This window comes from Gossypium raimondii, chromosome 1 (genome assembly GCF_025698545.1).
Source record: "Gossypium raimondii isolate GPD5lz chromosome 1, ASM2569854v1, whole genome shotgun sequence".
Lineage (NCBI taxonomy): Eukaryota > Viridiplantae > Streptophyta > Magnoliopsida > Malvales > Malvaceae > Gossypium > Gossypium raimondii.
Genome location: NC_068565.1, coordinates 11,270,239 through 11,293,995, shown reverse-complemented (window position 1 = coordinate 11,293,995; position 23,757 = coordinate 11,270,239). Strand labels below are relative to the sequence as shown.

Sequence of the window (23,757 nt, the reverse complement as noted above, 5' to 3'; positions counted from 1 at the left end):
ATTTAAAATGAAAAAAATCCACTACCTAAAATTAATTTTTTTAAATAATTTGCTTTCACAAAAATAAAAATATTAACTCCTGGAACAAAAACTAAAAAATAAAAATAAAAATTGTAAAAGAAGAAAAGATGTTTGTTTATAATTTTAAAATTAATTATTTTAAATATTTAATTAAAGTTAAATTAAGTTGGAGAAGATAGTAGATATAGATAAATGTGTAATAATACTTTGTGATCTTTAAATTTTGGTGATGTGATATTATTTTATTAGTGTTTAAAAACTATGAATTTTTAGGATGATTCTAAAATAAATTATTCCCATCCTATATGCATATCTATGCAAGCTCAAAACCTATATATACATATATTTATAAATGCATGGGCTACTCCTTGATGAAGGCATGCATAAGGCCACGTCTCCCACCCTCCCTGCCAAAGTGAGCCTCCTAAAACACCCTTGAATGAGCCAAGAGACACGTCCCCCATGGGTATATATACTTGTGTGGGTGTACTGCTTAATCTACTAAATGCATGCAAACACATGGATGTACATTCATAAAATATATGCAGTTTTCCTTCTAAAAAAACACAGACTAACCCACCAAATTTTCTGAGTAATTCACGAGTCTATTTTCTCGTCCCCTAGTGAACTTTCGAGAAGTTCACATGGTGCCAGAATGAATAACTCAAACACATCTTGCATGAAATGATAAGACTACATGAAAGATTCTAAGCTAAAAGGGATCATCAAGGTGGGAATAAAATATCAATAAAAACAAATTATAGCTTAAAATGTATGTATACCAACTAAAGCTTCCCTTCTTCTTCTTTTCTCTCCTTTGCAAACTTGGTTGTGACTTTCTCCAACGCCGCTGCTTCTTTCCTTTCAACCCGTTTGCATGAAAGAACCCCCCTGTGCCCTGTGGCTTCTCATGGTTAAATTCTACTATTAGTACCTTAATTATGTGTAAATTGTGAATTTAGTCCCTATACTTTAATCTACATTTCCAATCCTTATGTAACAACCCGTTTTTCGTAAGTGTCGGAAGATTCGATTTCAAAACCTAACAACCTAAGTCGAGTTAGTTCAAAATTAAATTTTAATTGAATAATTAAAATTATAATTAATTAGTAATTAATTAACCGCATTATTTAGTTTAATATGAGGACTAAGTCGTAAGTGACCTCAACTAATGAAAACATATTAAGAATTTCATCAATCCCTTAATATGCAATTAAAGCAATTTGCCCACATTTAATTATGGTTAATGGCTTGAAGGAATAAAAACCATCATTTAATTATGGTTAATGGTGTTCCAATGCAAAAGTTCAGGCCCTCGCATTATGGTTAATGGTGTTCCAACACAAAATTTCAGGCCGGCGAGGGGTATTCGACAAGGATGTTCGCTTTCTCCATAGATGTCCACTTTCGTCATATTTGTTTGTTCTTTATATGAAATGACTCGGTCATAGCTTTCATCAAGCTATAGATGATGGCCTTTGGCAGCCTGTTCATTTATTGAGATCTGGCCTACGTCTTTCTCATCTTTTCTTTGCAAATGATCTTGTCATTTTTTGTCATGCAGATCTTCAACAAACATTGATTCTCAAAGATATTCTAGAGAGATTTTGTGGATATTTTGGGCATTGGGTTAATGCTCGGAAGACTGATATTTATTTCTCCAAAGGAATAGATGACGCTATTGGTATGCAATTAAGTGAAATTCCTTGGTTTCCACAGGGTGCATAATCTTGGCATTTATTTGGGGTACCTTTTCTTAATGAAAGGATTTTGAATAATACCTTGAGGTTTATTGTTGACAAGATTCGGAGTAAGTTGAATAGTTGGGATGCTAGGAAATTATCTTTAGCTAGTATAGCAACCTTAGCGCAATCAGTTTTGCTATTTGGTCCTAATTACTTCATGCAGTCCATAATGTTCCCTAAGGGATTATGTGATGAGATTGAACGTATAGTCAAGAAATTTATTTGGGGGTCATCCGTTAGCAGAGAGAGGATGTCTTTGGTCAACTAGGAGTCTGTTTACCAACCTTATTCTTGTAGAGGGCTTGGAATTAGACATTTGAGAGACCAAAATACCTCGTTTATGATGAAGATAGGGTATAACTTAGTCTCCAAATGGGATGCCCTATGGGTGCGAATTCTTCAAGCCAAATATGGTATGAAAGAGGCTTTACCAGATAATATCTCGCGAGGGAAATGTTCTTTTCTTTAGAGGGCCATTTGTAAGGCATGGCCCCTAATTTCAGAAAGTTTGATTTGGTTAGCTGGAGATGGGAACGATATTAGTTTTTGGAGAGTACCATGGATCCCGGATATGGGGCTTTTGATTTATCAAGTTCCTACCCTTGCTAATATTAATTTGGGCTGTCTTCTCCGTGATATGACCACTGAAGAGGGATCTTGGATTTTGGATCTTTTAAGTCTTTGGTTACCTAATGATATAATTAGACACATTGTGGGTATTTCCCCACCCCGTCCTTCTGCAAGTTCTGATAGGATTAGTTGGGCTTATACTTTAAATGGTATTTTCTCTCTCAAAAATCGTATTCTCACATTCGAGGGAGATCGTGGAATACAAAGGATGTGATGTGGAATTTGGTGTGTTAAAAGGGGTATAGGATATGATAGCTTTTTTGGTATATATAATCATCATTCTGAAGACATATTGCATGTTCTCAGAAATTGTCCGGCAGCTAAATAAATTTGGACACATGTCCTACCAGATGGAACTAATGGGTTTCTCTTTACAGGTGGCCTTATTCAGTGGCTAAAATCTAATTTGCAGAATCTCGCTAAATCAGTAACTAATGAGGTAAATTGGTCTTGTTTATTTGGTTTACTTATCTGGCAAATATGGAAGAATAGGAACCTTTTTCTTTTTCAGGGAGTCTTATAGAATACATATGAGATAGTTAAAATATCATATATTTGGGTAAAATAATTTGTGTCTTTTCACAAGAAGAATGTGTCTAGCCATAAAGAAACAAATTCAACTACTTATATTCCAGAGAACTGGATTAACCTTTACACTGATAGAGAGGTCCAGATTGCTTCTAGAAATGCTGCAATGGGGGGAGCCATAAGAAACAGGAAAAAGGAGTGGATTATGGGATACAACAGATGTTTGGGCAAATGTTCAGTTCTTGATGCTGAATTGTGGGCTATTTTCGATGGATTAACCCTCATTCAAGACAGTTGATATAAGAGTGTAATGATCCAAATAGATAGCTTGGAAGCGATCAAGATCATTCAAGACTCTTCATTGTCGAGTTCAAATTATGCTCTTATTAGACATATCCATCTCCTTCTAGCGAATGCAAAATTTTTGACCATACAACATTTTCCTAGAGATTTTAATAAAGTTGTTAATTGTTTAGCCAAGCTACCCTTTGATATAAATCATGGCCTGAAGATATTTAAGGAGATTCCAAGGGAGGTGATTGCACCGTCTTCTAATGTTCAAGCAAGTGATAGTCTTGCTCAAAGATATCTTATGTAGTTAGATTATTATATTTGTTTTCCTTACCAAAAATAAATAAATTAATAAGATAATGGCCATTAAGTAATATCATTATTATCCCATTACATTAAACAAAACATTATGGGTAAACTACCAAAATAGTCACTTTTGTTTGCCTCTGGTTACATTTTAGTCACTTATGTTTAAAATATTACGTTTTAGTCACTTAAATTATAGTTTTGTTACATTTTAGCCATTGAGTTGTTAAGTGTTGTTAATGGTGTAACGACAATCTAACGCGGCCTTTTATTCCATCATATCAAACTAAAATTTTGGGTGAAATTGCATAACTAGTCCCTATACTTTTATTTTTTTAAAATTTAATTTTTCTTTTTATTTCTCTTTTTTCCTTTCCTTTTTCTTCCCCTTTCTTTTTCTCTCATCTCATATTCTTCACTGCAAAAGCATAATCTTTGCCCACTAAATAAACCAAGTCCTTGTTTATTTCACATTATTCCTAAATTGAATTTCACTCAAAACCAAATAATCATTTTTAATCAAATCTCGATTTGAATATAACCTAATTTTGAAACTAAATCTAGATCTAACTAATCAATATAAAAAACCATATCTTTAGTCAAATCTAAACATAAATTGAATTCTTTATATTCAAAACATTTTTTCCTTTTCCAAATTTTGGCAAATTCGTGTATATTATTCATTTCATTTTCTTTTATTTTCAGACGAATAAAATTAAGCAAACGATAAAACTGATCTAAACCTTCTTAGATATTCCCAAGCAAGCTTGATTGGAAGTCGAGCATGGATAAATCGGAGAGAGAAAGGAAGCATGGAACCTAACTAGTCTAGGTAAAGCTGAGGGTAAGTTTCGTATGGTGGTAATTTTAGTCATTGAGAGTGTCGAGCTCATTTAAAGAATCTATGAAATAACGTAGTTTCGAGAGGGCGAAAAGTTGTAGGTAAGGTAGATAAGGTGGTTATGGAGGTTGGTTAGGAGATTGAGGGAATGGGCTCAAGAAACTTTTTTTAGGGTGGACCGTCATAAGTCACGACTAACGAGGTTTTCGAGTGAGGTGACCTTGTGGACTAAGTTATTGAGATATTCGAATTGGTCTGTCAAAGCGACAATGGATGATGATGATTTGTAATTGTGGAGTGAGAATGTACGAGGCAAGTTTTACTTTGGTTTCAACTTTGACCTTTTCTTGTTTCAAAAACATAAAAAAGTTATGTTAAAAGAAATGGAAAACATAGAAAAATTACACTAAAAGAAATGGAGAAGGGAGGAAGATAGAGGGAGAAGTAGAAGCGAATGGAAAATAAAGAAAAAAAGAAAATTAAAAGAACATAAAAGAAAATTATTAAATTGCATAAAATGAAAAAATATAGGGACCAATTGTATAATTTAACCTAAAATTTTCGTTTGAAATGATGATTTAACGTTCCACGTCATCTTACCGTTACACCGTTAAAAATAATAATATATGTGATAGTGGAGAGATGATAACATTTTCTATCATCTTTCTCCGTAGCCAAAAGTAGAGGAGAGGAAATGGATTGAGCTCATCCTCCATAGTTGGCCAAAATCAATGAAGGTACTCAAAATTTTCTTTTAAAATTTTCACAGATTTCTAATCTATTTAGCTTAGTAAAGTTGACCCATAAGTTTGATTGTTCAATTGTTAAAGTTGATACAAGTTACCATTGAAAGGAGTAAAGGGATTGAGCGAAAATTTTGAATTACTTAGTTGATTAAGTTTAAGTTAGGTGAAAAACAAGTTAATGGTAAAGTGGGTGAAATTGTGATTAAATTAATTTAAGTAATTGTTAAATAAGTTTTTGTTGTATAAGTCGAGACCTAATTGTAAAAGATGAAAATTTTAGAATTAATTGGTATTCAATGATAATTTGAAGTCGTTAAAGAAAAATTGTGGAATCGGATTTCAATTCGATCAAGAGAATTGAAATATATAAGAATTTCGAATAATGGGTCCGAAGGGTTATTAGGAAGCCTTGCATTCCATGACACCATTTGTTTGAGTGGTCATTAAGTGACCATTAATTGCTAAATTCATGATGTTAATTATGGATTAATTATGGATTTGCATGAATTATTAGAGAATGTAATGGAGGGTGTTGGAGCAAGTAGAGGAAAGGGAAAGGATAAAGTTGTTGATTAAGCTTTGAAAGATGACATGAGCCCTTTTTATTAGCTTGATAACAAATTTAGCTCTTAATGTTTTGGCTTTTATATAATTTATTTATGCATTTTAGATTTTTTAAATCATTTTTATCATTTTTAATCCAAAAATGAATTTTTTTAATATTTTTTAAACTTTTAGAATTAGAATTAAATGACAAATTTTGTAAACATTGAGGGCTAAATTTGTTGAATTTTTAGATTTAGGATTAAATTGATAAAATGTGTAAATACTAGAGGGCTAAAATTATTATTAGGCCAATAAGAAAAGGCTTACATCACTTTTTGTTAAGTATTTAACGATGTGTGACTAAAATTTTAAATATTGAAAACATTAGGGATGAAATTAAAAGTTTTTAAAGTTGGGAAATCAAAATAAAACATATTCAAAAGTTAGGTGACCACATAGGTACCCAATTCGAAAAGTATAGAGACTAAAATTGATCGATTCGAAAAATACAAAGACTAAAATTGGTAAAACTAAAATACAGGTATTAAATCCATAATTTAAGTAAAGTACAGGGTCTAGTAAAAAATTTACTTTTTTTCCATTGTTTCTTGACTTTGTCGTGCACGCTGTGCCTTGGCTTTTAAGGGTACATTTGGTTCACTCTAATGGAATAAGGCTGTAATTAAATAGGGCTGTAATTGAATAGAGCTACAATCAGTAATTCAATTGTTTGGTTGAATGTAATGGAATAGAACTATAATAGTATTCTTGTGTTTGGTTGAATGGAATGATGTTGTAATAGCATAAGGAAAAAAACTAAAATGACTAGAATACCCTTAGTAGAATTTTTTTAGGTAGATGATTATTGTTATTGTTATTAAATTTTAATAAGATTATTATTAAAATAATTTAATAAAATAATAAATAATTTAACCATATTTTAACATAATTATTATTAAATATAATTTAATAAAATAATATATAATTTAATAAAATTCTTAATATAATTATTATATGAATTAAAAATCATAATATATAATACTATAAAAATAATATATAATCTACTTTATTATTTTTAAATTGCAATACATATTTAATGTGCTAAAATATCATTAGTGAAATAAATAATTTAATTATTCTACAATAAAAATCAAAATATTAGAAGTAATAAATAACTTGAGAATTATATTTCACATCCGAACATAATATTCATATATTAACAAAATGTTACATTATTTCATTAGTTTATATGTCATAATCCATATTTTATAAAATTTTACAACATCAAAAGTTACAACATTGTAATGACATTCTATCAAGTCATTATACCATCCAAATATTACAAACACAAAAAGTTACCAAAATATCATCAACACAAGCACGATTTTAATGGTCAGCAAGAAATCTTCTGACCCATTCCAATCGTACAGAAGAAGGTAAACTAAAGAAAATGAGCATTTGCGTTGGATGATCTGGAATTTTGCTCAATGCGCGATAGCGCTCATCCTCAGTTAAACCATCTACTTCGCATAATGTTGGATATAAATTTAGAGCTCTTTCTTGAATGGTCATTTCTAACTTTTGTTGAATTAGCACTTCGGAGGCAATACTACTCCTGATTTCAATGCAAATAATGAATGCTTCCATTGATGAATGCTTGATGAAATTGGTGTTAATTAGTTAGATTTTAAGCTTAGATATGAAAAAAGACTAGTTAGTAAAGTTTAATTGCTAGTTTTTGAATATAGGGACTAAAGTGTAAATATTTTAAAATTGGTATGAATTTATTGTAATATTAGTTAATAGAGCATTGTAAAAGGATGAAATTGAGATCGATTTTGAAATTGAAGCTCAAATTTTAAAGTTATGGTAATTTCGGTTTTAAGAACTAAATTGAATCAAATGCAATATTTTAGGAGACATTGAAAAATGAAATTGAATTGATACATTTTATAATAAGATATTATAAGATGTTTAGGATTGATAAATTGAAATAAATTATTATAGATCGAGAATTGAATCAACCGGAGAATAATCGAGGAAAAAGAAAAATTACAAATTAGTCCCCGACACCTTGTTTATTGTTATTTTTGTCGTAAGTTCATTTGGAACTTGTTGTTTTGTTTTATGTTATTATTGAATTGTATTTATGTTGTTTACTAGTTGATATATATGTGAAATTAGTGATTTTGGCATCAATTGGACTAAATTACAAAGTATGAAGTCTATGGTATTTATAAATAGGTACATGGTACCAAAATGGACATGGAATGCTTATAGGATTGTATGACATGTATATACTGCTACATGGTTTGAAATAGTATAAATATAGTATTAAATCCTATGTAAACGTAGTAAGCGATTAGGATGTTGTTGGCATGTCAATAAGGTTATTTGTGCACTTGTACATGTTCAGCACTTCGGCGCTTTTTGTTCAATACTTCAGTGCTCTTTGCTTAGCACTACGTGCTCTCTAGTGTGGTGTAGTTAACCATGTATCCGAGTCCAATTTACTTTAGTTCTCCAGGCGAAAATAGAAATGAAAATGGTAATTAAACGGAAATGAAGTGGTTAAAAAGATCGAGCATGTATTAAATTGTTATGATGGAAAACAAGCATGATTTGAAAGTGATATGAATAAAAATTTAATTATATATGTTTATGAATTGAATATGTATATGTGATTTGCATTATAAGTGTTTGATGTGTAAGCAAACTAACCTATTGATTGTTTTATTGATGTACATATGAAAGTAACAGGATGACAAAAGATTTTTGTGCTTAGTTTCAATATGTCTTTAAATTTCTAAATTGTTGAATTATCAAGGTAGGTTAAGTTAATTTTGTATGAACTTACTAAGCATTTGAAGTGCTTACCCCGTTATTTTCCCTTTCCCTGTAGATTATCAAGCATGTCTTGTGGATCATCTAGAAGCTCACACTATCCCACTTTTAAATTAGTAGTCTTTTAATCATTTTATGTTCGGTTATGTGGCATGTACATAGGTGTTCATTTAGTTTAACTTGGTATAATGTATTAGTTTGAAATTTATGATAACTACAAGATGGAAATATGGTGAAGTTTGTATGATGGTGTTACCTTGGCAATATGTTGTGTTATTTTGGTGTGGTACTTGAATGGTGTTTTTAGTATGTTTTGGTATGGTAAAATAATGATTCGAATGGCCATTTTGGATTTGGATTGGCTTGATGAAATGATGGTGTACTATAGCTATATGTAAGGTTGTTCAACTTGTAATGGTACAAGTAGATTTAAAGTGAATTCGTGTCAATTGAGGCATGTTAGTTAGATGTTGGATGATGTTATATTTTGATATGTGAATTGGTATGTTATAGTATGGTTTTTGTGCAAGGGAGTTGATGATTATGCATTAGTTGTATAGGGTAGTTTTGGGTTGAGTTGAAGCATGTTTAAGTACCAAATTTGCCATTTTTCACATTAGGTATTGATACCGTGGGGGAGGGTACCGATTCTTAGTAATTTTTCATCATTTCTTGAAACTTTAAACCTCAAAATGGTATCAATACTGTGATAAGGTACTAATTCTTTACATAGAGTATCGATACCTTATGACATGTATTGATACTTGTGATTTTGTTTCAATTTCTTTGAACATCGTAGCTAAAAATGGTATAAGTGCCTGCCAAGGGTATCGATACCTACTTTGAAATTTTGAAAACTTTGAAAATAGGTCCTATATCATACTCAAGTCTACAAAAGAGTTTTTGTAAGTCCTGATTAAGGCTCGGACTTAAATGTGTATCATAATATATAGAAGTTTATGATATGATTGCATATTTGAATGATTTATTTAAGATGTATTTTATTTGAATTTTTTTTTTAAAAAGTTACAAAAAGGTCCCTATTTATTCTCAAATTGAATTAAAACATTCGCATATTTGTATTAAAACCTAGGAAAGAATGTTTTTGATATTTAGTGTTGTATTGATATTAATTGTATGAATGGTTATAAGAAATGATGCTTTTTTTTAATTTTGTCAATAGTTGCTCCAGCAACAAATGTGGCATTTTGTAACTCGGACCTGACGATCGGGTCAGACAAGGGGTGTTACACATCGACCACACCATTGTCATTCATTAGGGCACCAAATGAATTGCTACAAATTATATATGTATAATGTATGTATAATTGATAAAACTTTCAATTCCTTATGTCGATGCTATAAACAATTTATCTCGGCTGTCACTAAAACCAAGACTACATCAGTATAAGTTTAAAAATCTTATATCATCGGACAAAAATTCTATTTAAGTGTGTTTCTATATGTAATTCCTGTTGAAAAATATTGAGTGGAGAAGATAGATTTTGGGACAATATTGAATTAAACAGTAGACTTCAAGGTGTTGGTGACGCTTGCCAAAAAGGACTGTTTGCCCTCAGACATAGTTTCTAGAGGGTTAAGACAAAGGTTCTCCTGAGATACGGCGAAGCTTTTGAATTTCCTTTTATTAGCAACATCGAGGAATTCCCTAAAATTCCCTAACTCTTACTCTAATTTCTAAAAATAGGATTGATTGTAATTGTATTTTTAAGCACCATAGACCCTCTATTTATATACACTCAATGGACATTATTTTGAAGAGTCACAACCCTTTATATTTTATTTCCTTTGGACATACTTCTTCAAAAAACATGTCTCGTGGAATCAAATGTATCCTTTGAATAAATCATCACTTTCTAATAAGTGCTCATGAATAATTATGAATTTGCAATTTATAATTTCCAACAATCCCCCATTAGATTGCTAATTCTAAAAAATAAGTACACAACGATTATGCATAAAGAAGTGTGTTTGCAAATTGAACCTTCATTTAGTGCAAACTCCTCAAAGTATCAACAAAGTGAATGGTGGCTAGTCGCTTAAACCATCACTTCTTAAAGTTAATATTGGAAAATTTTCACACATAACCGTAATGTATTAGAGTAAGATTTATTTGTTTTAGCACAGTTATGGTCATGTGCTCATCCAATTTCATGAACATGTATAAGAAAAAACCATAAGGAAACTCTCATTGAAGCGACACCACTTCATGTCCATATAGGTGGATTTCATGAAAATTAATGTCCATCAATTAAAACGTAAAACTCATCATCCGAAAACATAAACACTAAATCCTGATTCTTAGTGCACGTTGTCATTCGATAACTTGTTATTACCCTTTGAACCTCGAAACTAACTTTTGGCTAGAACAAGGTAGGGTTTCCATTATCAATTACGTGATTAGAATGATTTTAATCCCATCTTAGTGGTGGTACTCTTAACTAAACCCCTTGACAAACCTTTTGTCAATGGATCCGCTAAATTGTCATTTGACTTTACATAGGTAACAGTTACCACACTGTCCCTTATGAATTGTCTCACATACTCAAGTCTCAAACTTACATGTCTAGACTTTCCATTGTACACCTTATTGTATGCTCAAGACATGGTGGATTCACTATCACGATATACGGAAATGGTGAACCTACGTTGTGGCCACAATTTTTTATCTAGCAAGAGATCTCTTAGTCTTTCTGCTTCCTTGCCAGTAGCTGCCAAGGCTATAAATTGAGCCTCTATAGTTGAATGTGAGATACAAGTTGTTTCTTAGAGGCCCAACTAATGGCTCCACCTCCGATCATAAAAATTCATCCTGATGTGGACTTATTGTCACTTACACTTGTAATCTAATTTGCATCCGAGTAACCTTTTAGTATGCAGGATAATCACTATAAAATAATCCCAAATTTTTTTTTTAAGATAGTCAAAAATCCTACAAATTCCTTTCCAATGATCAGTGCTAGGACAATTTGTAAGTATCGTCAATTTACACACAGCAAACGTGATATCGGGTCTAGTGCAATGCATTGCATACATTAGACTTCCAATTGCACTGGCGTACTCAAGTTGCGCTATAGCCCTGTCATCATTCTTACTTAACCTAAAGTTCGAATCGTATGGAATGTTTGAATCCTTGATATTCAAGTGTTTGAACTTTTTCAATACTTTCTCAATATAGTGAGATTGGATTAGTGCAAAGCCTCTTTCATACTTTTTCACCTTTATACCTAGAATTGTATCTACCTCATTAAGATCCTTCAACTTAAAATTTGAGGCTAGATACTCTTTGATCTCGCGAACACCTTCCATGTTCGTCTCAAAAATCAACAAATCATCTACATAGAGACAAATAAATACACCGTACCTATCAGTAAAGTTAGTGTAAATACATTTATCCTCACCATTATGTAAAAAACCATATGACAAGATAACCGAGTCAAATTTCTCATACCACTATTTAGACGCTTGTTTTAAACCATATAATAACTTGATCAACTTACACACATTATCTTCATTCCCAGGAAGCACAAAACCTTCTGGTTGCTTCATGTAGACTTCCTTTTTGAGATCACAATTCAAAAAAGTCGTCTTAACCTCCATTTGATGTACATGTAACTTATGGATAGATATAAGTGCTATAAGAATTCGAATGGAAGTCGTCCCACTGGTGCATAGGTGTCAAAATAATCTAGGTCTTCCTTTTGCTTAAATCTTTTAGCCACCAATGTAACCTTAAAGGTTGGAGAACCCCTTGATAGAGTATTCTTTTTTTCAAACACCCATGTACACTCAATAGGCTTCGATCCTTGTGGAAGATCAACTACAATCCATGTATTGTTGCACAATATTGAATCCATTTCATCATTGATCACCTCTTTCCAAAATGCAGCATCCCTAGAAGTCATGGCTTCACCATAGGATTGTGGATCACCATCCACATTAAACATTATGAGGATCTTCCTAATTACAGATTATCTATTTCTCTCAACAAGAAATGCTAGAGATTGCAAGAAAATAAAATCAGGACCAAAGTCCTTTACTTTTCTCACTCTTTGACTTTTCATCGGCTCTGTATCCTTATTGTCACAAAGACTTCTTTTGGTTTGATCACTTAAGATTATTGGATGATATTCTTTTTCGAAATCTATTGAATCATCAAAAACCTTGTTTTCAATTAATACAACATCTCTTGTTTCAGTTGTCGTATTTGACACTAAGTCAAGAACACGATAAGCCTTAGAGTGTTAGGCATATCTAGCGAATGCACCTTTGATGGCTCTTGGTCCTAACTTTGTTCTCCGTTGGTCAAGAACTCTATAGTAAGCCAAACACCCCCCACAGTTTGAAATAATCTAAGTTTGGCATCCGACCCCTCCATAACTCATACTTTGAATTTTCTTGATGGTTAAATTTTCTTGATGGTATTTCTGTTAATGATATAACACGCAATCAATAATGATTCACCCCATATATTATATGAAATTTTAGCATTTAACAACATCGAGTTAACCATATCCACTAAAGTATGGTTCTTTATTTTCGTCAAAACATTTTGTTTCAGAGTATAAGGTGTGTAACAATTATGTACCACACCTTGTTCCTCACAAGATACATTAAATTTATTTGAAAAATATTCACCACTTCTATCACTACGAAGCACTTTGATTTTCTTACTAGAAAAATTCTTAACCTCATTTTTAAAACGTTTAAACATATCAAAAGCCTTGTCTTTACTTTTCATGAGGTACACATAAGTAAATTTAGAGAAGTCGTCTATTAAAGTGATAAAATATTGTTTTCCACCTCTTGGTAGAGTTCTATTTAATTCACAAACATCCGATTGGATTAAATCTAACACTTGCGAATTCCTTTCACACTTATTAGGAAATTACTTCTTGGTAATTATTGATTGAAAACAAATTTCACATTTATCCAAAAACTCATCATTACTTAGATTGATATAATCATTATTTTTCATATATTGTAAAATTTTAAAATTAAAATATGCTAAATGCGCATGCCATATAAGATAAGACTCAACAATATAAGCAGAAGAATTGACTTTATTCATATCAATGCTCAACCTGAACATACCCTCATTACAATATCCTTTTCCTACATATATATCACCCTTAAGCAAGACAAAATTATCGAATTCCAAGATAATCTTGCACCCCTTGTTACATAAAAGACTCGCAGACACTAAATTCTTTCTCACATCGGGAACATGCCACACATTGGTCAAAGTCAATTTATTCCTAAATGTTAAGTTGAGTTCCATCATCCTTTTGCAGAGCACCTTAACCGATTGACAGTTGCCCATAAGCACTTCACGGTTTGCCAGTCATTCATAACTCTTGAATTGTTGTCAATCATTATACACATGAATAGTAGCTCCGAAGTCGAACCACCAATTACAGGACTTATCAGTCATGAATATGTTAAGTTTGGTAATCATACCAATCTCCAAACTCTCGATCCCTTCCATAACCATGGCCAGTAAGTCCATGTCCTCCACCGTAGTGGCTTTGGAAGTTGTGGCATTTTGCTTCTTTTTGAGAAGTTTGCAATCCTTAATATAGTGTCCTTTCTTATTACAATGATAAAAATTGTGAAATTTATTCTTCTTGTCTTGCACGTCCTTGGTCTCGGATGTGGCCTTTCGCTTACCATTTTGAAAGTTCTTAGACTCGCTCACATGGTTCACTTTAGAACTTTGGGGGAGATACACCACATCACGTTTCTGAGTTTCCTCTTCAATACGTAAATACCTAAGTATTTTCTCCACAGTGAATCCTTTACCCTATGCAAAAGTTCCTTCCGATGATTGTTCCAAGACGAAGGCAACTTCGAGATGATTGCCCAACTTGTAAAAATTCTGGAATAACAACTTTCAAGTCACGAAGCCTACTTACAATGACTTGTAATTCATGGACTTGATCCATGATTGGGATATTATCGAGCATTTTGCATTCGAAATACTTCATCATTAAAAATTTATCAGTAACTTATCTCTCAGTGTTATATTTCTCTTCAAGAGCTTTCCATATTTCTACCGGGGATTGCATCGACATGTAAAGATCATACAATCAATCAAACAAGGTGTTGGGGATGTGTCATCGACATGTGAAATTGTCTTCTTCGTGCTTCTTCTTGAGTTTGGCCACTTTTCTAATTTCCTCGAGGTTTGCATTGGAGGTGGTAACTTCTACGGGTTGTAGGTTTGGATCCAGAACGTTTGTCACATTTAAGAAAGTAATAAGAAACAACATATTGTCCTTTCAGCGATGAAAGTTTAAACCATCATATCGGTCAAGTTTTACAAACTCTTGGTTCATCACTTTGAATGCGGTGGTAGCCTCCATCGCCATCTCCAAAATAGTTCTCCTTAATTGTTGGAAAATATTGAGTGGAGAAGATAGATTCAGAGACGATATTGAATTAAACAATAGACCTCGAGGAGCGGGTGACGCTTTCTAAAGAAAACTATTTGCCCCCTACACATAGTTGCTAGAAGGTTAAGGCAAAGTTCCTCCCATGATACAACGAAACTTTTAAATTTCCTTTGATTAGCAAAATCGAGGAATTCCTTAACTTTTACTCTAATTGCTGAAAATAAGATTGATTGTAATTGTATTTTTTAGCACCATAGACCCTCTATTTATACATATTCAATGGACACTATTTTGAAGAGTCACAACCTTTACATTTGATTTCCATTGGACATACTTCTTAGAAAAACATGTCTCACGGAATCAAATGTATCCTTTGAATAAATCATCACTTTCTAATAAGTGCTCATGAATAATTATGAATTTGCAATCTACAATTTCCAACAACGTCATTATAAATTTTACTAACAAAAAAAATATATGGTCAATGTAAATCCAACTATCTTTACCAAAAGTTACATGCATCTCTCACGGCCTATGCACAAAGGTGCATGACCAAGACGTGCATAATAGATAAAGGTAATCATTTGAATAAATTGGACTTACTTAATGCAAAAAGATTGGTCCAATTCTTGGAATATTTTAAAAGACTTGTCTACTTGAAACTTGTTGGTTGAGTAATATAGTTCAATAAATTGTAATTTACTAGGTTAATTTGAAATCTAAGGATAAAGATAATAAAGAGTTTGAATCTAAGTCGTTGATGTAATTTAATTTGTGCGGTTGTTCTAATGGGGGCTTAGCTATAAATAAAGGCCTCCCCAGCCTCATTTGTATCATTTACCATTGAGTACTCAAATTGAAAACATTTACTTTAAAAGCTTTCTTGAATTTTCTTACCTTCTTGCTTGTTTCGCGTAATAGCTTTCTACCTTCAACGCTTTAGAAAATTATTTAGGATTCTTAACTTTGAGGGTATAAGATGACTTAAGTAATTTGAAGCAAATTCACCACCTAAGATCACATGATTAGCTCAATTAAAATTCAGGCCCGTGACACACAACTAATGTAACAATTGCCAATATAAGTATCATTTAGCATAGTAAAGATTGTATGAAAAATATAATATCGTATGTAGTATTAATATGTCAGTAACAATAATAATGCAACACAATACAGTAGCAGTAACACAATAGAATACTTGTAATCGGACAAAGTTAAAAATTAGAAAAGAATTTTGTTAAGGCCTATATGAACAGTTTCCTTAAGACAAATTCGACCTCTCCTCGGTGTTTTGAGTAACGTTGGATGTCTGTCTCCCAAGATACAACAACAAACAATCACAGTAGTAGCACAACAACAGTGATCAATCGAACACAATCTTACCTTTCTCTATCACTAGGAGGAATGAATTTAGAAGGAATTTTTTATAATGATGGTTTTTGATGGTATATTTTGGAAGTCTTTTAACTTGGCTTTATATAGAGGAAAGGAAACGAATGAAGAGATCTAGATTGATTTATGAAGAGTTTTGTTGAAAAGTTAATAGATATAAGTGAACAGACACAATGAAAAGATGCAATATTAAATCGAAAGTAATGAATTTGTTCACCAAGAGATACAATTGTTCAAAAGATACAATTGTTCATTAAAAGACAGAACTATTGTTTAATTTGAGCATCAATTTATCATTCATCACTTAACAATTTTGAGCATATTATATAGAATATAAATTCATAATTTATTATTAAAACCTTCAATTTTATCAATAAAATAATATGCCTCAAAGTTCCAAAATATCCATTATTTTCTAATAAATATGTTGCCACCTAAACTCTATTTAACATACAAAGTACATCAAATTGATAAATATAGCTACCACCTAAACTTTATTAAAACATGAGATCCTAGATCCTAGATTTGAGTCTTAACTTGTAATTAGATTGGCAGAGTTATTTTCATGGTTTGTAGGGATAGAGAACATATTAGAAGGAGAAGATTGTAGAGATATGGCAAGTTGGGTGAATCATAGAATATCACTATATAGGTGAGTGTAACTCAATAAATATATTGTTGATGGTTAAGAGTATGTTTTGAGTATTGGTAAGTGTCTATAAGTGTTGTTAGGGGTATATTCTTAGTATACGGTTGAAATCAAGTATGGACAAGGATGAGTAGTATTTTGTTAGTGTGAATTACTCAACGGATTCCATCAATATTATTGTAAATAAATAGCTTTTCTTTTCTTTTTAGATATTAGAGCTAACTATCAATAATAAAACTAGGCCTATTTCTCTTTCACCTTATTTTCCTCTCAATTGTTGTTCATCTTGAATTCTTAAATGTTCCATTCAAATACTAGAAAGGTAAGAAAGAGAGATAATCAAGCCATGTGCATCGATGCAAAAGAAAATGCTATATTAACAATAAAACTTGCCTTTATAATAAAAAAAGAAACATAAACCAAGGACTATACAAATTGATCTTTAAATTTTGTTTAAAATCACATTTCGGTTATTCAACTTTCAAAAATAACATAATAGTCATTAATATTATCAAATTATTACATTTCTTTCACACAGTTGTTAGCTTTCATTAAAAAGTAAAGTTGCACTTTAATTCAAAGACTTTATACAATTAATTTGATGCCTGTGCTATAATTAAAAAATTGTTTTGATATTTTTAAAATTTTCTTAATAATAATCGTAAAAATTTTAAAAAAGTCTTAAAAATAAATATAAAATTCAATTGCAGCAAACAAAAACCAAGAATTTTGTAGCTAATTTTTCCACATCTAATCTCATAAAAAATCAATATTTAAACTTTCAAAAAAAAATATAACCATCAACTTTGATCTCACTCTTTTTTTTCATTTCCTTTCTTGTTTTATGCTATCTTCATTTTCATCTTTCTTTGCTCTCTTTTTTCATGCAGATCGACGTCGGCTTTACTCTTCCCAAATCATTAAAAATAATGTATATATGTTTTTATTTATAATCGAAAGTAAAATCTCAACTTGAAATTTGAGAAAGAAATGGTGGGTTTGGAGAAGAAGAATAAGAGCATTATGCATTATAAATTTAAAAATTCCAAAACGGAAAGTTACTCAAAAACCCCATCAATCTAATAACGGGAGTTACAAAAAAAGAAATTATGAGTTTAGAAAAGAAGTAGGGTATTTTGTATTATAAGTTAAAAGGAAAAAGAAAACCTAAATTTCGATCAAATTGAAACTTACCAAAGAACTCAGACAATATAACAAAACATTTTGTTTTCACTCTTGCCCTATTTTTACTTAATTATTTTCTCCTTTCTTTTTTTTTTCATAACTATTAAGAAAATCTTGCAAATAGGCTATTGATGGTAAAAATTTTACGATTCTCAAAAATGAAAACGATTTTGCAAGCCTAGATTTTTCTTGAAAACTTGAGCATCAATAATCAATTTAATAGTGAAATTTGAATATTGCATTAATATATTTTGCTAGGGCTTTGAGAATAAAATAAAATAAAATATATTTTGAAAAGCAATTTCTCAGTAAAACAACATGAAGTTGTTAATGTGATTGAAGGTGTTGATCAATGATGGAAAGCAAATGAAATTTAATTTGAAAATTTAAGATTTTTATATATTAAATATTTGCAAGAAATGTTAGTTAGAAAATTGTAGTTTTAATTTTAAGAAATTTTAGATTTATACATATTTAAATATTTTATATTTAAAAATATGATTTTTTAAATGTTTTTACAGATTTTTTAATAATTTTAATCTAAGAATTTTTTAAAAAATTTACAATTATTGTTAAGAAAATTTTAAAAATATTAAAATAATTTTTAACTATAGCTTAGGGACCAAATTATCTATTAATCCTTTGAACTAATGTGCAACCTTACTTTTTCACGAAATTAACAATTGAGTGACAAAAATGTAACAATTTGATAATGTTAGTGACTGTTATGTAACTTTTGAAAGTTAGATGACCAAAATATAATTTTAAACAAAGTTTACAAATAATTAGTGTAGTTTACTCAAAACAAATTTCCTAAGCCATACTTCGTATGGTGGTAAGTTGACGGGCTAAAGTACTTAGGAGGTCCTTGTGTTATAGGGAATGGATCAAACTAGTTCTTTTATTTTTAATTGGACCAATTTAATGCCTATAGTATTAAAAAATCAAATAAGCCCAAATTGTTAGAGAGTTAACATTTACCCTATAAAAAATGTCTTAATTTTTTTTTAAAATAAATTGCAGTTCAATTCCAAACAAAAGATTTCATTTACAAAATTATATAAACTTTAAAAATGTTAACTCTGCTAAATAGTAAATAATATTTTTCCAATAGAAAATGCCAACTTTAATAGTAAAGGGAATAATTTGATTAGGTCCTATAATAGAGAGACCTCTCAGGTACATTCATCTAAGTTCACAAATGAGTCACTTTCTAACTTTGATTTTAGTAGTCGAGGAAAAGAAAAGTAATTTGGAAGGAAACAAAGGAAGTGTGGGAGTTCAGGAAGTTGTTGAGGCTGAAAGTCGATGGTCATGAGCAAGAAGTCACCGAAGAGTTAGCTCATATCGAAGCAATGAAATTGAACTTAAAACTTTAGGAGGTTGAGGAGTGTTATACCCCCTCCACAAATGAGGACATGTAGCAATTTAGAAGGCTACTCGAGAGACACTCCTCTCCCGATGCAAATTTGAAGGTCGCCAAGAGAAGGCACGTTCTAGCCACCCAAACAAATGAAAGGTAACCATTAAAGGAAACCAACCATTTGTCCCTTCAAGCACTCGACCTTCTGTTAGGAACGTGATCTGTTTGGTCATCAAATCTTACGTGGGTTCAATTGCTCTGTACCTCTAAATCAGATTGAATGACAGAATACATTTTCATCCCATTGAAAACATCTAACCCATGCATCTTGCAATAATGGCTTGATTACAGGACTAACATGCTAATGCCATCCTACACGGGATCTTGCCTATAAATAACCTCAAAGATGATGATGAAGGGGATGAACTCTCAAGCACACTAGCCTGTACTCTGCCAATTTGCCTTCGCATTCAACCTTCAGACTTTCTCCACTTTCACATTTTGTAATCTTTGGCTTTACGCCCCGACTAGGTGAATCGGCCTCCACCGATACCATCACATCCTATTCTGTACTTCTCCGTTATTGTATCATTGTATCAACAAGGAGCTAACGTTGGTGGAGCTTTTCGTGGCAGAGATAATATTGCAGGCTGTAGGGGTATTCTTTTGTTCTATGTACTTTTGCTGATTTAGGGTGCTTGTTTTGCTTGGTCTTTCTAGTTTTAGTAAGCTGCTTGTTCAGGGTATGTTTGCTCGGTTATATGGATTGAATTCTAACCAATAAGGAATCTCATGATTTTATAATTCAATTGAAAGTTGTGGCTATGAAATAATTTTCGGCTGTGTAAAGGAAGCTTTTGCTATGATGTGCTGGGCTATACCGGGGAGATTAAGAGCTTCATCATTGAAAATATTATGAAAATCGTAGGGGTGTTCTCCCTTGTTTTATTGCAATGGCGTGCTCTGCTTTTGATATTTTGGCATTTACGGAGCTATATTGCTACAGTACTTTGGTGCTCTGTGGACTTCAAAGGTTTTGTCTTCATAATTGTCTTTAAAGCGTGGGTGTGTGTTTAGGTTGAAGTGTTTTATAGATTTTTTTTCTTCCATAAAAAATTGTGGAAATGATAAATAGATAAAAATTAATTATTATTTAATGAAAAATATTTTAAATTTTATTTTATTTGTGTTTATATTATATCATGTTATAAAAATTTTAAGTTTAAATTTTAATTTTGTTTAGAATAAAGTAAACTATCAGATAATCACTCAACTATAAAACAATTTTTATTTTATGCATCTAAAATAAATAGTTTGCATTTTGAACACCCATGTTTATTTTAGTCACTCCATTAAAATCACAAACGGCAAGTGACAATTAAAAAATGGTATAATAATAAATTTAGCCTTCAACTTTTACATATTATATCAATTTAGTCATAATTTTAAAAAGTAATTCTCAAATTTTACAAATAATCTCAATTTAATCCTAATTCTAAAAATTTAATTATTATAAATTTAAATTTTATATTAGTAAGAGATAAATTTGTGAATACTTATCAAAATAAAAGTTATTATAATTTTCCAATACTTTAAGGATATTTGTTACAGAACGTGCCACCATACTTTAACAATGTGGGGCAGAAGAAATTTATTTCTGTTATCCTATAATCCAAGAGAATGTGACTATATATGTTACAGCACGTGCCACCATACATAATACCCATTTTCCATGTTTGAAAGAGAGGATTCTTCCATAAAAACAAAAAGAAAAGGGAAGTAGGAAGGCAACGTAACCTAAAAAAAAAACCAAGAAACATTTTCATACCAAAGGCGAATAAGGGTCAGTTTGATTGCCAGTAAAATATTTTCCGTAAAATGATTTTTGGAAAATGTTTTACTTTTCTGTAAAATGATTTACTGGAAAATATTTTTTGGTGTTTGATTGAATCTGTGTAAAATATTTTTTGCTATTTGGCAGATTTTCTGAAAATATTTTCCGGAAAAGTAGTTTTTGCATATATTAATATGTATTAATAAATTTTTATATTTTAAATTGTTTTTACATATATTGTAATGATTTATTTATAATAATACTCAATTATTAAGCTACAATATTAATCGTTATAAATTAAAAAACTAATATCAAATAAATTATTTGTAATTGTGTTAAAAAATAAGTATTGAATAATTAAAAAACAAGTTCTTGGAAAATCGATAAATGAAGCAATTTTCACGGGAATGAAGGAAGGAATGAAGGAGGCGATAGAGAGGAGAGCACGGAAAATGTCTTACGGAAATTGAAAGGGTAAGACATTTTCCCTAACATGTAACCCATTTCCCTTGTTTTGGAGTTCATTTTTCAAATAGAAAATGTTTTCTGTCAATCAAACGCTGGAAAAGTTGGAAATAATTTTTCAGAAAATCAATTACGTCAATCAAACAGACCCTAAGCTAAGTAGGTTTGCAGGAAGAAGGCACATGCTTTTATACATCCATGCCGAAAAGAAACTATGACCATGCATGTCAAATCAAAATAACAAGCGAGGGCCATATCAGCACTACCAGATCCAAAATATATAAGACCCCAGAATCCCTAATTGTGAGTACGTCATGTTGACCGGCAAAGTAAGACCATCACGAGTAAAACAAGGTAAGTAAGAAAGTACATATTCCATACCTTCTCCTTTCTCCTTTCTTGAACGTCTTCCTTCCTTGTCTTTTTTGTTTTGGTAGTGGCTGCTTCCTTGCTATTTTCCTCTCTCTCTTTTAGGCTTTATCTCTTCCTCTCCTGCCTTTTCTTCTCTCCTCTCTTTTTTTCTTTTAATCACTCTCTCTTGGCTTCTAGTTTCTTCCTAGCTTGCAGCCACCCCCTCTGGGGTCTACTATATAATGGAATACAAAGGCTGATGATGGGACCTCATCTGCTAAACTCATTTGCTCTATTGTTATGGCTACAATTCCCGCTCAATGCATTGGGCCTCAATGTCAAAGCCTGATGAAGATAATAATTGAATAAAAACGAAGACGGTAAGGAGGGAAACAAAGAAAATATGGGTATAGGAATGCTTGAGAATACTTCCATGGAGGTAGGGTCGATTGATAGATAAAGTTGCTTGGTCTTTACTGAGTTATGTTGGGACTCAGCAAAATCGTGACTTTGATTTGGCTGTCTAATCTGTTGAAGGGTTTTTGGAATTGAAGGTGCTCCGAGATTGATGAGTGAGGTAAAGGAGCGGTTATTGTGTTGAAAAGGGCTGTTTGGATTGTATTTGTATGCATCAGTGACGGTAATCAGGTGGCCAAGTTACTGCTAGGTTGGTAGTGCCTTTAACATGTTGTGACGGGTGGCCAGCATAAAACTTGACCCCCCATATACAACCCTTCAAAGAGACAGCCAAATCAAAGTCACGATTTTGCTCTTGGCCATATTTATCAAATCAATTAGTTCTTTGTGTAGAATGATTTTTGATGTGCCAGAAAAGTCTCAGAAACTTGTTCCTTTATCCACAATAATTTATTTTTAATTTTAATTATAAATTTCAAATTTAGTTTTTATATTTATATTTTTTAGAATTTAATTTCTTAACTTTTTATATTTTAATATTCGGGCCAACATCATTATTTTATTAAATTATGATTCATTATAACATTATTTTTTTAGTTACGATATCACTAAGTGAATATTTTTTATTTATTTCAAAATATTACACCAACAAATTTTTAAAAAATTAATATTATTAACAATTAAAATTATAAATTGAAATTTAAAAAATAAAAATATAAAAACTAAATTAATTTTGTTATTGTTTTATGGTATTTGATAGGATGTTTGTGCCGTTATATTAGCATTTTAGGTTTCTAGTTTTAAGGCGTCTTGGTGGTTAGATGATAAGCTTTTTTCTCATTATCTCGCTACAGTTTGGAACTTTTTGGTTGGTAAGGAATATTTTGTTTTAGCAAAAGAATATAAACATATAAATATTAAGAATAAAATCCCAACATTCCCTTTCAATATTGAAAAAGTATTACCTTTCAAATTTAATCCATACATAAGGCCTACATGGGAACGTGTCCATTATTACTTTTTCTTTTGTGTCTAAATTTGCCATTATGTCGAGTTGTGCCTCTAAAAATATAAACTCTAAAAATGAAATTGGACAAAAAATTATATGCATTTAATAATCTTAATAATTTTATAAAAATAAAAAATAATTTTAATATTTTTAAATTCATTTGCTGGCATAGTGCCAC

At 31.1% G+C, this 23,757-nt stretch overlaps 1 protein-coding gene across 3 annotated transcripts in view; it reads right to left on the bottom strand.

Annotated features, from left to right (window-relative positions):
* Window positions 1–22,840, bottom strand: part of LOC105782367 (vacuolar cation/proton exchanger 5) — a 28,758-nt gene extending 5,918 nt beyond the window's left edge. Inside the window, exons 1-2 of one of the 3 annotated variants that reach the window (XM_052631797.1) lie at window positions 22,184–22,838; window positions 804–925 (exon numbers count right to left, since the gene is read on the bottom strand). The gene's annotated coding sequence lies outside the window, so the exon portion shown is untranslated. Of the gene's footprint in view, window positions 1–803; window positions 926–22,183 lie in introns of all 3 variants that reach the window. The other 2 variants (XM_052631794.1, XM_052631799.1) reach the window with 2 other exon arrangements.
* Between the last annotated feature and the right edge of the window lie 917 nt (window positions 22,841–23,757).